An 18010-nucleotide genomic window follows, 5' to 3' on the forward strand; every position below is an offset into this window, starting at 1 on the left:
GATTTAAGTAAAGAACTTTGTGATAAATCTGATAAGGAATTCTCTCTACGGCAACACCCATTCGATGCCGGGTAGACCAAGCTCTTGGAGAACCACAGTCCAAAGGTGCTGAGATCAGGAGAGCCAGGCGTTAGTACAGGAGCGCCTGTTTGTGCGTAGTCCTGGAACACCAGTGGGGCGCTCTTCGCGGAATCCAGTGAAGGCACAAGACCGTCTTTCGACTGAGGATTATGTGAACGGAAACATACAGTCTTGCAGCTCCAAACAAGAGGGCAATTGTTAACACAATGGACAGCCAAGGCAACCCTTTGGAAGTGCCTAATTCGAGGGGTCCATCTAGTGCCTCTCGTGGTTCTGATGCTCTGCGAGGAAGGCACAAGTCCCTTGAAAGGGTTAATGATAGTGAATCAAAGGGTCAACTGTCTCGAGGAAAGACAGTCATGCTAGAAGAAGAGCCTGATGCAATGAGGGCTGAATTGGAACATATGAGAAAGCTTTTGCAGGCACAAGAGCAAGAGTTAAAATTTTTGCGTGAAGATCCCCATGTGCAAAGTGCCATTGAAGCAAAGAAAGCCGATGCAATGGTAGATGTGACTTTTGAGTCCATGGCACAGGAAGTGGGCAAGAAGCCAGGGGAGTTGGCACTTGCCTACCTCCTCCGCAAAGGTGACATCAAAGCGGGGGACGACGGAGAGCTGAAATTCAGAAATCCACCTCGCTTGAAGCATGGAGATCCCGCATCTCAAAGGTTGAGGTCTTTTATGCAAAAGGAAGAGGTGACAGTCACCTCTCGTTATACGTCTTCTCCACAAGGCACAAAGCCTGACAGGTATATGTATGCTAGTGCTCATGGAGGGCATGAAAGTCACATGCATTCAAGACACGTATCCCATGGTAGGGGTGACACGTCTGCAACTAGAAGAGCTTTGCCCACTGAAGTGTCTCATGGAGAGACATTGCCTTATGCAGGAAAGTCACATGCATCTGATTCTCAAGTTCGTGGAGCACATGCCACCGTGCTTCATGAAACTTCTATGATGGCCCATGAAGCCCATGCAGATAGGGCTGCCCCATTGGATAAGGGGAAAACAAAAAGAGAAGACCATGAGCCTCATGCCAGAAAGCTCGAGGAATTTGAAGCAGGTGACAAATCTGTTAAGTTTGATGTTTTTCATGGAGAGCATGATGCTTCCAAAGTGTTAGCATTTGTGGAACAATTTGACATTGCTTTTAGCGATGAGGACTTCACTGAGAAGTCTAAAGTACGCCATGCTAGCATATTTTTGAAAGGGACCGCTGCTCATTGGTGGATCACTGAAAAGATCACCAAGGACCCCATTGGCACCTGAAAGGAGTTTAAGGACAGATTCTATGCTCAGTTTTTGCCACCAAATGCGGAGCAAACTCTCACTCAAAAGTGGGACAGGCTTGAGCAAAGAGATAATGAAAGCGTGCAACAGTATGTCAACAAGTTTTGGAAAGTGTTGCTGGAAGTAACTCCTTTTATGCAAATCACTGAGGATGAAAGAAAGAGGAAGTTTCGCTCCGGACTGCAACCAGCATATCGTTCGGGCATTGAATTGCACCCGAAACATACTTTGCAACAGCTCATAGCTTCTGCTCTTGCTACGGAGCAATTGGTGCTCAAAATTAAGCAGGATCAGGGCGGTTCAAAGGGGAAAGACAAGGCTGTCCCGAATCTGCAAAAAGGTGGACAGCCACCTAAAAAGAACTTGCGGGAGACCCACAAGGGTGGTAAAGCTGAAAATACCACATCTAAAGATCAGGACCCAGAGAAGAACAAATTCGGCTTGACCCCGGAACAAAGAGAGCAATATGCCAAGGAGGGAAAATGTTTTTCTTGTGGTAGCAAAGAGCACATGTTTAGACAGTGCCCTGACCACAAACCAAAGCACGAGGACAAGCAGACCAAGGCTAATGTACATGCAGTTCCCGATGTGCAGGGAAACACTGAACATGATGCAAAAGAGCGAATGGTATGCAAGGCTTGGGGTCAAATCAAGGATCAGCCCGCCTTATTCATGTTTGATGACTGTGCAACCGATAACTTCATCTCTATGCAAATGGCAGCTGCAACATGGAACCTCAGATTGAAGCCGAAGCTGCATTTGTTGGTAAAGTGGTGCAGGTTACCCCATTGATAGGGAAGGTTGCGCATACATATCCAGGGCTACCTTGATAATGAACATTTCCTAGTTGCACCACTAAATGGATGTGATGTATTGTTGGGCAAGCCGTGGCATCATAGGCTTGAGCCCCGCAAAGAGTACAAGACCAATATGATTTCTTTTATGCATAAAGGCCGCATGCATTTTATTGATGCTGGCAAAGAAGGGGATTCCATCCCACTTGTATCACACATCCAAATTAATAAAGCAATGAAAAAGAGTCTTTCTGCGTACTTGGTTTTTGTTCGTGATAGCCTTGTGCCAAATCATCAAAATGTGGATGCTATGACTCATGATAGGCTGAATTTTCTTCATGCATTCAACGACTGTTTTGTTGATGCATTGCCAGGTGAATTACCTCCCCAAAGGCCCAAAGATCATCGCATAGATCTTGTGCCAGGTAATTCTCCCCCTAAAAAACCCGCATACCGAGTGAGTGCTGCACAACAAGAAGAGATCATGAAGCAGGTAAATTAGCTTTTAGATAAAGGTTTGGTTCAGCCCAGTTCCTCACCTTATTGCTCTCCTGTACTTCTTGTTCAAAAGAAGGACGGATCATTCCGCATGTGTGTGGACTATAGAGCTTTAAACAAGCTTACCATCAAGAACAGATTCCCAATTTCGCGTATTGATGATATTTTGGATAAGCTTGATGGTTCGGCTTGTTTTAGCCGACTTGATTTGAAGAGTGATTATCACCAAATACGAGTGGTGCCACAAGATGTCCATAAAACTGCATTCAGGACAGCCTTCGGATTATATGAATTTTTGGTAATGCCTTTTGGTCTAACCAATGCTCCTGCTACGTTTAATCGTATGATGGATAGGATATTCCGACCCCATCGCAAATTCACAGGAGTATTCTTTGATGATATCTTGGTTTTCTCCAAGAATGAGCAGGAACACAGAACTCATTTGGTCACAGTGTTCGAAGAATTGCGAAAGCATAAACTTTTCATTAATGCCAAGAAAATTGAGTTCTTCCTTTCAGAGATACATTATCTGGGTCATATTGTATCCAAAGATGGAGTAACAATGGATCCTGCAAAGATAGAGACCATTCGGAATTGGCCCGAATTGCAAAACGTACATCAAGTACGAAATTTTCTGGGACTATGCTCGTATTATAGGCAATTCATAAGGCATTTTGCTATGATAGCCACCCCTCTACATGATCTCACAGAGAAGAAAACCACTTTCAAATGGACTTCACTTGCAGCTCAAGCATGCTATCATATGTGGTCCAGTATTGATTGTTCCTGACTTGCACAAGTCATTCGTAGTTGAATGTGATGCTTGTGGTGATTGCATAGGAGCTGTCCTAAATCAAGAAGGGCATGCAGTTGCATACGAGAGCCGTCGTTTGCATGATGCTGAGCTTCATATGGATATCTATGAGAAAGAGCTCTTGGCTGTAATTCATGCCTTAAAGATATGGAAACATTATCTTCTTGGGGCTGAATTTGTAGTCAAGACAGATCATCAAAGCTTGAGACACTTTCTATCTCAAACAAAGCTTTCAGAGAAGCAAATGAGAATGGCAAACTTTCTTTCCATGTTTCATTTTCAGATTGTGCATACTCCAGGAAAGAAAAATGTAGTGGCCGATGCATTATCCAAGAGGCCTTATGTAGCCTCTCATGGCGACTTATCTGCTATGCGAGATTTGTATCATTTGGATGCTGATTTTTGCCATATATGGACTGATTTGATGGCTGGTCATTCACATGCCTCTTATGGTATCAACGAGGGTTATCTTATGAAGGATAATTGCCTATGTGTGGTGAAGGATTTGCGTCCAAAGGTTATGGAGGAATGTCACGCTCCACCTTATGCTGGTCATAGAGGTATCATGCCTACTACACGCATGATTCAGAGATATTTCTTTTGGCCAAGCATGCGTAAAGATATGGAGGCTTATGTACGTGCATGTATTACTTGCCAAAAGGTGAAATTTGACGGGCAAAAACCTCCAGGTTTGCTTCAGCCATTGCCTATTCCCTCGCAACCTTGGGAAAGTATTACTATGGATTTTATTATGGACTTGCCTAGATCCCAGCATGGGAATGATGCTATTTGGACCATTGTGGACAAGTTTAGCAAGCAAGCTCATTTCTTGCCCGTCAAGAAAACCATTAAAGTTGATCATATGGTAAAGCTTTTTCTTGCTAACATTTTCAAGCATCATGGTATGCCTAAATCCATTCTTGGGGATAGAGATCCCAGGACGATAAGCCTCTTTTGGAGGACTAAACTTGAGTTTTCATCAGCTTATCATCCCCAAACGAATGGCCAAAGTGAAGCTGCAAATTCAACCGTGTTGGATTTATTGAAGTGTTATGTGGCAAATCAAAAGACTGCATGGGAGAAGTATCTTCCACTTGTTGAGTTTGCCTACAACAATACAATCCATGCCTCCACGGGAAAGGCTCCATTTGAGATTATTTATGGCAGAGTGGTATTGCCACCCATCCTTCGTACAAAGGATGAGATTTTTGCAGCTGATGAATATGTTCGTGACTTGGATGTAGCCTTTGGTCAGGTAACGGATAGCCATTGCAAGGTCACAAGATAAGCATAAAATGGCTGCTATAGAAGGGACATGCAAGTCAAAGAAGGTGATTGGGTTTTGCTGAAATTTGAGAAGGCTAGGCTTCGGAAGAGGCCAAGACGAGAAAGATCGTATCCTAAGCTTTCTCCTCGCTATTATCGACCCTTCAAGGTGATTCAGAAGATCAATGAAGTGTCATACAGGCTTGCTTTACCTAGTCACTGGAAGATTCACAATGCATTTCATGTGAGTCTATTTCGGAAATATGTGGGACCAGATCATCCTGACGAGCCTGTATCACAGAAGATCCGCCAGAGATTGATGACCTTGAGGAGATCCTCCAGCCAGAACAGATTGTTTTTCACAAGGAGCGAAAGCTACCTGCAGGAAAGCTTTCCACGAGATACCTTGTGAAGTTTAAAAATTATTTGCCTATTGATGCCAAATGGGTAAATGAGGACTATGTTGTTGACTATCCACAGTTGTTGCAGGCATATCTTGAGGCTTTTCAGTTGAGGACAACTCTTTAGAAGCCCGGGGGGATGTCACCAATTGGCCGACCATTTGGTCCATCTCCAGTTTTTGTGTCTTGTCACGCCATGGAAGAGCCAGTATTTGTGCCGTGTCTTGCCTATGGGACTGTCCCTCCATAGGGAGGCTCGTGCCTAGAACTGTGTCTTACCTATGGGACTGTCACTCCATAGGAAGACCAGGATTTATGTTTTACGTCGTGCCATTTTTGTGCCCGACAGATATTTTGTACTTGTTCCATGAACGGGAGATATGTCCATGATACTATTTGCACATGCACTCATGTTCTACATGTTTGAAACTGTTTTCGCATGACTTGTATTTTTGTGTTTGCCTGCTTGACGTGTCACTTACTGAGCGGGGACGCCTGCCCAGTGAGTCGTGAAGTTTGCTCTGTCTTCTCACAAGTTTTGTTGCGTGTGAACAGGTGGTAAGTGTATTGCACATGTTGGTTTAATACTTTATTCTTTAACCTTTCATTTTATAAGGTTATATGTTCACATTCACTTAAAAGTGGGCACCCACTTAGGGGCCAAGGTGGGGGAGCCACACTTAACTTTTGTGTGTGTGGGGGTGGGTGCATGGTCACCTACCCACACCACCATGAAGCTGGCCGCCCACATGCAAACGTGGGGAGCCAGCCAACTCTAATAATTTAAACTCCACTCCAACCTTACAAAAAAGGAGCCCCCACCTCTATCGTGGGAAGGAAGAAAGCGACGATCATCTGGTCCGCTTCAGGCTGTGCGCTTGTTCACCGACAGGCTGCCTCCCTTGCAAGCGGGTACTCCTCTCACAGCAGGAGGCTGTGGCCTATGTACGTGGCTGTGTTCTGCACACTGGCGCCTCCTCCTCTCATCAGGCTGCGCTTCTGCAACCCCTCTGCTGGCTGCGCTAGTCCTTCAGCTGGCGGCTGTTCTCTTTGCACTACAGGCGGCGCACGCTGCAGCCAGGCGCCTCCTATCCATCAGGGGGGCTGTTTCCCCATCCTCTCAAGCGGCTGTGCTCTCAGCAGGTGTCTGCGCCTGTTTACTAGCCTGCTACCCACTCTTGCCGACGGCTCTATGCCACCCTCCAGTAGGCGGCTGCCTACTCAGCAAAGCGGCTATGCGCTCCACCACCAACAACGGTGCTGTGCTCTGCATACTGGTGGCAGATGTGCCCTGCATACAGGCGGCTCCTGCTCCATATCTTTCAGGCGACTTCACCACTCATCCACTTGCAGCCATAGGCGGCTGCGCCGGTCCACAGCTGGCGACTGCGCATGCCTCTCCTCCCATACAAGCTTTTGTGTTCTTCACCAGGCGGCTACATCACTAGGCGGCTGCAGCAAGACAAGCTACGCCGCCTCCTCCACAAGAAGGCGGCTGTGTCCTGCACAGCAGGTGGTTGTGCCTCCTTTCCATAGGCGGCATCTTCCTTCTTCAAGTGGCTACATCTTCAACACAGGCAGCTCCTCCTCCTCCTCTTCGACAGGCACCTGTGTCTTGGTGTCCTCCACTAGTAGCTGCACACAGACAGACACATCCGGGTATTGGTCTTCCATCTGCAAGCTACAAGTAAGTGTATTTCAGATTCAAGTAAAGAACTTTGTGATAAATCTGATAAGGAATTCTCTCTACGGCAACACCCGTTCGATGCCGGGTAGTCCAAGCTCTTGGAGAACCACGGTCCAAAGGTGCTGAGATCAGGAGAGCCAGGCGTTAGTACAGGAGCGCCTGTTTGTGCGTAGTCCTGGAACACCAGTGGGGCGCTCTCCGCGGAATCCAGTGAAGGCACGGGACCGTAGAGACTGGACCACTCAAGTGGTCGCTCTACTTCGAACGTCGACTTCGAGCTTCTTGTTTGGTACTGTATTCATTTGTACATGGACATCATCTAGTTCTTTGAACCCATGGAGCATTGTATTTGTTAAATACTCCCAATAAATATATCATATATTGAGGGGGGGGGTCGGCCCGTTCCGGCCCCAGTGCTGGTGTCCATCTATTTCATTTCATTTCATTTCAAATTCCAGTTGTTATTAAGTTGTCCATTTCAAATTGTGATATTAAGTTGTGCTATTACGCGTGTGGGTGTCCAACGGAGTCTATTCCCACTTGACGGGATCGGTTTCAGAGCCTGACATGACATACATGTCTAGTTGGTGTAGCCTGACATGGTGTGTCTGTGTGGCATATGGAGCCTGACATGACAGTACATGTATGGCTGGTGTAGCCTGACATGATAGTACATGTGTGGCTTGTAGGGCCTGACATGATGTACATGATGGCCATGGAGCCTGACATGATGAAAGTCTCTAGGACTAGCTATCTTGGAGATCTTGTGTATTTATGTTCTCGGAAGGTTCCGGAAGGATCATGAGCCCTAGCCATTTTACCGGATACAACTGAGCAGATGGGTGTTTCTTCCACTATAATTGCACTCGTGTGTGCATGACTTTTATTTTATCTTTGGATGACTTGTCTTGTTTGCCTGGACAATGCCTGAGATTTCTACCTGTGTTGTCCATGCGGTCGGGGACGCCTAGGCACCCTGTGGACGTGTATGTGCACACCTGTTTGGGACTGACAGGTGGTCTACATGTGTTTTGCAAGTGGTAAGTATTCCCAAAAACTCAATTTACAGCTTTATGAGTTCACTTGTTAATAATTATGGGTGCAGGTTCACACTCACTTATACATGACCGGACAACTCATAAGTGAGTACACATTGAGCAGGACCTATTTAATACACGTGGTGGCCAAAGCCCGGGCATGGACATTATTTGGACTCCCTTCATGTAGGCTCCCCTTTCTGGACCAAAAAAGCACACGTGTGGTCTATTTTCAGCGGGGAAGCCTCTATTATTGAAAAAACTCCAGATTGGAGGGGGGCGCATGCTTTTCAGGAGTGCATGAGGGCTGGTCGGCTGGTTTTCAGCTGGTTGGCAAGTTTCTACAGCCATCCATCGCAACTGAAGTTCACCGGATGCATGGGAGAAGCCGGACGACTCCTTTTGCATGTTCTCCACTGCTGGCAGGTGGATTTACAGCTTGAATAGAGGTTGGACAGAGGTTATAAACAGGGAGGAAGAGCTGGTCGGGGGCTTCTAGACAGTTTTCCTTCCGACCGGAGGTTTGCAGGCTTGTGCACAACTGCTAGTCGCTCTCTTCTGTGGCTACTGAGGGCTGGTTGACTGCTGAAAACAGCCTTTAAGGGCTGGTCGACTTGCCCTATGCGCCAGACAAGAAGAAGATGAAGATGTTGAGTTGTCCCGGGCTGATGTGGGAGTGCTATGGGCTGTCCATAGTTGTCCTGCATGTGCTTGATGCCGGGAATTCTCACTTGTGCTGAAATTGTCAGCAAATTCAGATACTATGATGTTTTTCTTGTTTTCATATTGTATTGGAAGAAATAGGTGCAGCCAGTGGTGAACCCTGGGCACCCGTAAAGTTGTATTGGAAGCAGACTCCTTTTTGGTAATCTAACCATAAAGGGGGAAGGGAGGGGGGAGGGGTGGGTCAGCCCATCTTCTGGCCCCTAGTGTGGTGTATTGTGCAACTTTGTCATCTTGTTTTATCTGGCATGCATATGTGTATTTTATAGATTTCATGATTGATTAGATTTTCCGTGTTCAGTTGCCCGTTCCATTTACACCCGGCCACTTTTTAGTGCATTGTCACAAGCATCTTCAAGGATTATTTCCTCAGCTTGTTGCGGATCTTCGAGGATGACTTTACCAACTTCAACAGCACATGCCTCTCTTCTCGCATAGAGGCCTTCAGTGAGCATCCCTCTCAGCTAGCGCTCATCTTCAACAAATTCAGAGTCTCTTGGCTACGCCTCAATCCCAACAAATGCCACTTTCTTGTCATTCAAGGTACGTTGCCCGGTCACGTAATTTCAGCTGAGGGTCTTGCTCCTGATCTTCCACCTCCAATACCTTTTCTTATCTCAAACATTGTCTCACAGAAGCCCCTATCCTAGTGTCCCCAGATTGGTCCCTCATTTTTCATGCACACACCGATGCTAGCCTAGCAGCTGTGAGTGATGTACTCCCTCAGCCAGACAAGGAGCACAATTTGGATCGGCCCATCTACTATGCCAGTCGCCTTCTGACTTCAGCAGAACAGAATTACAGTACTACAAAGAGAGAAGGCCTAGCAATAGTCTACACACTTCACAAGTCTCGCCGTTATCTCTTGGACGCCCATTTCATTGTCGTCACTGACCACCATGCCCTGAAGTATCTCCTCAACAAACTTCACGTCACAGGTCGTGTATGGCGTTGGTTCCTTCTCTTCCAGGAGTTCGATTTCGACATCCTTCTGCGCCCGGGGAAACATCATGTCATGGCTTTCACACATCGACTCCGGTGAACTTGCTTCAGGTATTTCTGATGACCTTCCTGATAGTGTCTTATTTAAGGTAGATGCTACCCCCGATTGGTATGGGGATGTTCTTCAATTGCTAGCTACAGGCTCCTACCCGTCCATGGCTACACCGAGAGATAAACGCCACCTCCTAATCAAGAGTAGGTCCTTTCAACTCATCAGAGGACAACTCTACAAAGCCGACACAGACAGTGTTCTGAGACGCTGTGTTAGTCCACATGAAGTTCCCTCTATCTTGGAGGATGCACATGCTGGCCCATCTGGCAGTCAAAGCACTGCACACCAAATCTTCCAGAGTGGCCTATGGTGGCCATTTATGTTCAGAGATGCCAATCTGCATGTCCAACACACTGATATTTGCCAAAGGAGTGGCCCGAAACCCTCTCGCCAAGTGAATCGGCCCCTCCACATCTCATTAGCCTGGCTTCTCTTCAAGCGGTGGGGCATCGATTTTGTGGGGCCTATAGAGCCAATGGCGCGTCCCTCTGAAGCAAAATATTTCCTGGTCGCCACAGACTACGCCACCAAGTGGGCTGAGGTCCAGGTAACTAGGGACAACACAGCAGCTACAGTGGCCAAATTTCTCTATGAGCACATCTTCAGCAGGTTCGGGTGTCCCCTTGAAATCACCAGCGATCGGGGTTCACACTTCGTCAACGAAATGCTCTCTCATCTCTTCACTCATTACAAAGTCTTTCACCGGAAATCTTGTGCTTACTACCCCAGGGCCAATGGACAGGCCGAGAGCACCACAAAGGTCTTGGGCACTCTTCTCCGAAAAACTAGTCACTCTCACCCGCACACATGGGACCAAGCGATCTGTGGCACTGTCTGGGCTTCTCGCACTACTTTCAAGGCTACAACACAGCACACCCCTTTCCAACTACCTTATGGTCTCGAAGTAATTTCACCATTTGAATTTAACACAGGCTCTACTCATGTCAGCATCACAAAGCTCCTTGGCTTTGCTGCCGCATGTACTGCTGCAATATCCCGCTTAACATGCCTAGAGAAGACCAGACTCTTGGCCGCCCAAGCTCTCAGTACTGAGCAACGTCGTCATAAAGCCTGGCATTATCGTCACCTTCGCAGACCGCAATTCCAAGAAGGAGACCAAGTACTCCTGTACCAGGCCAAATTTCTGAAAAGGACCAAGAAGCTGGTTCTGGCTTGGCAAGGGCCATACATTGTCAAAAAGATTCTTCCGCAAGGCACTGTTCAACTCGCCCATCTTGATGGAACCCTGCTTCCTTTGATCAACCGCTCCCGCATCAAGAAGTATACTTCTCACCCCAATTAATCCTTTTCTTTTCTTCGCTTTTCTATTATTTCTTATATCTATTTTTTTTCCAAAAAAAGAGGACACTCTTTTAGCTTCTTTGTCCACTCCACTTTACCATTATTTTCACTTTATTTAACCCCCCCCCCCCCCCCCCAAAAAAAAGCAACACAAAAAAAGCAACAAAAAACAAAAAGAAACCTCTCACCTTCTCCTTGTAATCACTCTCACCCCTTCCCCTCTCGCCCACCCCCTCATCGCCTACCTCATCAGCCTACCCTCATCGCCCACCCCCCTCTCGCCTGCCCTCATCACCGCCTACTCTCTCTCGGCCTACCCAGTCATCGCCTACCCCCTCTCGGCCTACCATCATCATCACCCACGGCCTACCCCATTGCCCACCCCCTCGTCGCCTACCCCGATCACCCACCCCCCTCTCGGCCTATCCTCATCGCCCTACCCTCACCCCCGCTTGCCCTTGCTCATCGCCCTCACCCTACCCTCACCTTCGCCTAACTCCACTTACCCTTACTCATCACTCTCACCAATGGTGGCCCACCACTTCACCACTTTAAAAAAAACAAAACAAAATCCTCGCCCACCACGTGTCTCTAACCACCGCCTCCTTCCTTGGCAATAACAGCTTTACGCCCATTTTAGTTAAGGTGTTCTCAATCCTCATCGTGAGTGCACCACCCTTGCCGCTGGACAAACACAGATGCCGAGGCACGAACACAACTCATGGCTTCCTCGTAAGCACAACCTCCCTCTGCTCCTCAACCTCCAACTCTACCTCCTCCTGTGGCGATTATTCCTCATCCGACGAGGCCCATCGCCCAAGTTATGGAAGCCACTCCAGTTCATCATCAGAATCTAATTCATCTGCATCTGAGAAGGCTCCCTCCCGGAGCCAACCCAAATCTCCTAGTAAGTTTTTAGTATCTCCGTGTCTTCCACGCACATCCCTTCCCGCTTTCACAATTCAAATTTGAGACATTTCTCCATGTCCCTCCTTCATTTCTATTTTTTCTCCCCTTAAAATCACTACACAGAATTGTCAAGCCCTTGCCTCTTCTAGCCTTTCCCACCATTGATGAACCCCTTCTCTGTGCCTATCTTCATCAATTTCCTCGCCTCTCCATCAGCTACATTACCCCTGATAGTCTTGCTCATGCTCTACACTTTCCCTCTGTTCCTCAACCTACAACGCATTCCTTCTATGGTTTACCATTGACTGCCTTGATGGATCACTGCAAGGCTTACCTTGATCCCCAACATTCAAAATATTCTCGCTTTCATCAAATCTTCCGCCTTTTTCATTATTTCTTTCTTCTTAGAGGACCCCCCTCATCACCATCCATCCCCAACCCCATTCTTGCTTATGCCTAGTCAAACCCTATCCCTTTCTCGAACTCGTATACATGAACCTTCAAGCTCGAAGTAAGCGCTTCACCACCTTCATGCTCCCTTCTGCTCCGTTCATCACCTTTCTTCTTCGTCTTCCCGGACCTTTGGCACCGCAGGGCACACTCCATCGCACCCGCCCCACCACCACTTACACCCCCCCCCCCCCCCCCCCCCCCCCCCCCCCCCCCCCCGGCTTTGTTAGCACTCTCCCCCAGCTTCATCAACACCCCCTTCCCCGGCTTCTTCATCAGCACCCTCCGCCCACCTTGCAACCACTGCTACACCCTCTACACCAGCCTTTTCATCAGCACCCACTTTTACACCCTCTGCACCAACCTCTTCATCAGCACCCTCCGCCCAACACAAGCGCCCAAGGGTTGTTCATGACACCCCTCAAAGGCTTGCCCAACTCCATCTATACGAGCGCCCTTTTCATCTCATCCGGAGGAGGTCTGCACCTGTGCCCCCTCCTATCTCTGCTCCAAACCTCTCCTATGCTACAGCTCCTATCCCATCCGCCTCGACGACTACGCCACCTGCTGCCCCAGTATCTATTGCAACCTCTCCACCTTCGTCTCCTCATCCCTCTTCGTCACTACCCCGCACTCGCCCTCGGTCCACAATCTTGATAGGGCCACCAAGGTCCCCTGATCCAAACCGCAGGTTTCCAAGAGCTGAGACAGCAGGCTACCGAATTCAATGCAGCTATCACCATCCTGGATCAGGGCTCTCTTAGGCTCACACGAGCCTACAACGGAACCGTTCAAGACCTCCACGATCTTCAAGAGAATCTTTGTCTCGCTCTTCTCGACATCAACTCCCGCGACACTATCATCTCCAATCTCCGCTCGCAAAACCACTCAACAACACGACGCAGCGGCTAGTGAAGCTACCATCTCTGAGCTTCGCTCCCATATCACTACTTTGGAAGCACGACTTCAAGTCACCAAAGCCACTGTTAGCCAGGAAAGAGCTGAAGCCGATCAACTTCACCAATGGAAATCCAGCTTGGCTGCTCTACTTCAGCCTCTACACCAACCTCCTACAGCACCTTACACCTACACCATACTCCACCAGTCATCACTCCACTCCCACCACCACTACTCCCCCCCGTGACTTCTCTATCATCCACCACTTTTTCCCAGTGTATATACGAGCTTTTCAAATTGCTTTAGTTTCTTAGTTTCTTTTGTCTTTCACATATCAGCATGTTTTTTCTCATTGTTCTCACCATGGACGGTGTCACGGTAAGTTCTCTAGTGGCAAGCAACCTGTAGCCCGCACCCTTGTCATTGGCAAAAAGGAAAGTGACTTGGAGTGACGTGGACTTGGTGGATAGCCAGCCACGGACATCTAGCCAAACGCCGACTCAGACTTGGCAGATAGTCGGTCATTGATGGCGATAGTCAGTCGGCCATTGATGCCGACGCGCTTAGACCATCTACCCATGGACTACTGGAGTCGGTTACTCACCTACCATAGGCTATTTTGGTCACCTCTACCAAGGGCTACTACACGGCTACTACATGCGTTCCTAGTGGGAGCAGATATATATCACATTCTCATCATCAGTTTTGTATCTCATTCTGGAGCACTTAGCCCTTAGTTTTCCTCTGTAGCTGCACTGTTTTTTTATTTTTCAGAAAGGAGACTTCTATTAAGTACGAAGAAATTTTACAAAATGGAGATTTCAGACCAAAAAAGGTGGAGATCTCAACCAATCAGGAGCCCTATGCTGCCAATAGGGTCCCAAATGAGAGGACGTGAAAAAGATACCAATGTCCCACTCTCTCATAAACTGGCCGCACTTCCTCTCCGCAGCCCTCGAAGATCCCTGGATTCTGGCCCAGGTAGCCATGATGGTGTGAATAATATCACTCCAAATCCTGCAAAGACACTGAGAAACAAGAACAGGAGTACCCTCAATGGCCTCGGTGCATCTAGCCTTCCACATATTCCAGGCTGAGATGCTAGCAATAATCTCCCAAGAACTGTCTAACCGCTGTGCCGGAGGGACAAAGTGTGAAAGTGGCAAATCCTGAAGACAACACTGCCGAGAAACTCCTTGCCTAACCATAATGGCCAAGCTCCTGTCAATCCCCTCGAACAATAGTCTAGCTTGGTGCACTCCCTACGCATCCCTCGGTTTCCCTTCAACTACTGGTCTAGATGCTGGAGTGTGGAGACAGTGACCATTCTTGTACTCTTTGGAATATATAGTGGATTGTCTTGGCTTGGCTATTCTCATTTCTTGCTAGTGTTCATGGTTGTTGTAGTTCACTGTTGTTTTAGTACTTGTGCACTCCATGTTCACTTATGATCACCCATGTTCATTTATGTTTACTGAGCACTTGCACGTGAGCACCTTGCATTTCTCTTTTCATCACAGGCTTGTTCTCACTATGCACTAGCACTTTGTAGGTATTTGAGCAGTTCTGGTGAGTAGACTCCTGGCTCGACATATTGTCATCTAAGAGAGTGTCCACAGTGAGTGCTAGCTACAAACACAAAGAAGCCATAGCATCTCTCCACTGTGATGGGCGCTCACCATGTCATCAAAGTATATCCTAGATCTACAGCTGCTGCAAGGTGGAAGGTGTCTGACTCTTAAAAGGGATCACACACGCTCACTAGTGCCACCCTGTGTACATGGGTCCATAGGATCAAACGTTTATACAGGCCATCGTGGACCACGCTGGTCCTGCCACCGCTCTTGTCGTGCCACAATAGTCAGTGGCTGTGACCCAAAGAAATTCGTGATGGATGTTTAGGAGGCGCCTCGTTGGCTCTCTCTCTCTCTCTCTCTCTCTCTCTCTCTCTCTCTCTCTCTCTCTCATGAGATTATTCGAGCAGAGCTGGCGGCTGCCCCTCTGGTGATTGAGGCTCTTACGAGATCAGTCTCCTACATACATGGCTTGTGGGATCTCCCCCGAGACAGATATGCACGCCTCGCCCTGGAGTCCTCCCGACAGTTAGCTTTACAGGGAGACACGGCTTGTTGGTATGGACAGATGACATCTTGGTTCCAGGCACATGGTTTTAGCATGGACAGATTGCCTCCCTTCCAGTATTCTCTGGAGGCACCCTCTCTCACTCTTACACGGACAGAGATTACCAGACTCATCCGTCAGGACTTAGTTCAGCTGGACATTAGGAGGACATGGATACAGCCGACTGAGGAGCTGGGCACGAAGATGGCTTTCTACAGAGAGCATTTTCTTCAGCTCACAGCAGATGGTTTTGTGATCAGACCCAGTTACATGGATGTACACTTGTCTCATGCAGTACGATGTGCTATTGGTCAGATTCGCACATCCTCACACCAGCTTGAGATTGAGATTGGCCGATATAGAGGTATACCAGCTAAGGCCAGGATATGCCGAGTATGCCATGGGGAGCCAGAGACAGAGCTGCATTATATATGCCATTGTACTGCATACTATGAGATACGTGGTCGTTTCCACTGTTTATTCAGAGAGGGTTTTGGACCACTTTCCAGAGTCATGGGGTACCAGGACCAGAGGTGTTTGGGATTGTTCTTGCTTGAGCTGCGGAGACATAGAGATAGCCTGCTTAGGCGCACAGAGAGCCAGACTCAGAGGCACATTACAGACTTCTTTAGCCCGGTCATCACTGCGCCAGATGGACCACAGCAGCAGCAGGACATGGATACCGCCCACACCAGGGGTACACTGATTGATCGTGCGATTGAGCTTGGGTGGTCCAGACGCCCACGACTACGGAGGAGGGCATCCCAGCATAGACGGAGGTTGCAGCGGCAGATTCGGATTATTCTTGCGAGGCATGCGAGACACCCAGTCAGGGTGCTGACCACAGAGGATATTGAGGAGATCCGCAAGTGTCCGATGCGGCACATATTATGAGATGGAGGTACCTCCATAGTGTACCTTCCAGTTCCACTTTCATTTTCTAGGTGCCAGTAGTATCATCTTTATTTTTCTTTTTCTGGGTTTTTTTATCCAGACATTGTATCAGATCCACCATGATGTAACTTTTGGTCTCATAGGTCATTATGGCCTTTTGAAGACGTTAATATAACATTTCATTTCATTTCATCTCTCTCTCTCTCTCTCTCTCTCTCTCTCTCTGCCCTCCCCCCGTCTCTCTCCCCTACGCATCTCTCCCTCCCCTCCTCCCCACCTGTTTGCCCTCTTGCCCGCCTGCACCCCGCCCTTTGTCCCCTCCATCTCTCTCTCTCTCTCTCTCTCTCTCTCTCTCTCTCTCTCTCTCTCTCTCTCTCTCTCTCTCTCTCTGCGCCCCCCCTCCCGCTGCCCCCTTCGCTCTCCCCTCCCGCTGCGCCCCCCCCTCCTGCTGCCCCCTTCGCTCTCCTCTCCCGCTGCGCCCCCCTCCTCCCGCTCCGCCCACCCCTCCCGCTGACTGCCTCGCCCCCCTTCGCTCTCTCTCCCGCTGCCTGCCTGCACCCCCCACCCCCCCCCCCACGTTGCCCACATCTCTCCCTCCCCTCCTCCTTGCCTGTGCGCCTTCTTGCCTGCCTGCACCCCGCCTTTTGACCCCTCCATCTCTTTCTTCTTTTTTTTTTACACTACCGCAGATCTGCGTTTTAGGGTTTGGCTGCACTTTCTAAATTTCAGATCTGCAATCTCTCTCTCTCTCTCTCTCTCTCTCTCTCTCTCTCTCTCTCTCTCTCTCTCTCTCCTTCCATGGCTTCCCCCTTGCGCAACCCGACGAAGGCGACCTTTATGGTTACAAACAAGAGGATAACAAATGTGGAAAAGGAGATGAAGGAATGGAAGGCGGAGATGGAGGGATGGTGGAAGAAGGAGAAAGCCAACTTTCTCCAAATGGTATTCAATGAGGGTAAGCGGTGGAAAGAGGAGAAGGAGGACCTCATAGCAGAAGTTAAAGACCTTCACGGGGAAGTCAACACGCTCAAAGGCGTAATTTCAGCTCTTCAGAGGAATCTTGCAAAGGCTAAGGCAAATGGTGGACTTGAAGAAGATGAAATTCAGCCATCCATGATAGAAGAGCTCAAGGTTATCAAGGAACAAGTATGGGCAATTAAGGAAGAAGAGAAGCAACACGAAGCAAAGACTTCCTCGTGGGTGGAAGTCATCACCAAGACTCAAAGGAAGATGGATGAAGCGGAGAAGTGGATAGAGGTCGCCAAGAAGGGTAAAGGTAAGGAGATAACAACCCCTACACCTACAATCATTAACATGACTTTGGAAGAGGAACAACGAAGACGTACACGTGCTTTGCATGTGAGGATTACCAGCCTTAAAGACGGGGATAAAGTTGAAGAGGAGGTGAAAGGGCTTATGGTGTTGATGGGGATTGACAGTCCGGCACACGCAAAAGCCTGGAGAGTGGGCAAAAAAAGCGGAGGCAACGGGGAAACGTCAAAGGAAAGAGCTCTCATACTTCACTTCCCCTCTATTGAGGCGAAGAAGGAGTTCTTGAAGAGGCGACCCACTTTAAAGAATACAGGCATTTTTCTTGGTGACGATCTTACTCTTTCACAGCTTGCACATATGAAGGAAGTCATGCCAGAGATTAGGGCGGCAAGAGAAAAGGGAAAGATAGCATTTTATAGAGAAGGGAGGGTGGTCATCGTGGAGCGACGCTCTACATGACGGAGCGAGACCTATGGGACCAAATTAAAGCTAGCCTGGAACTGCAATGGATCCCTCAGACT

General features: G+C 48.3%; 1 protein-coding gene across 2 annotated transcripts in view; it reads right to left on the reverse strand.

Annotated features, from left to right (window-relative positions):
* LOC147617539 (histone-lysine N-methyltransferase ASHR1-like) overlaps positions 1–18010 on the reverse strand; it is a 144779-nt gene that overhangs the window by 46803 nt on the left and 79966 nt on the right. The window lies entirely within an intron of this gene.

The sequence above is a fragment of the Cibotium barometz genome, chromosome 36 (assembly GCF_041138505.1).
Source record: "Cibotium barometz isolate CiBa-2024 chromosome 36, ASM4113850v1, whole genome shotgun sequence".
NCBI lineage: Eukaryota > Viridiplantae > Streptophyta > Polypodiopsida > Cyatheales > Cibotiaceae > Cibotium > Cibotium barometz.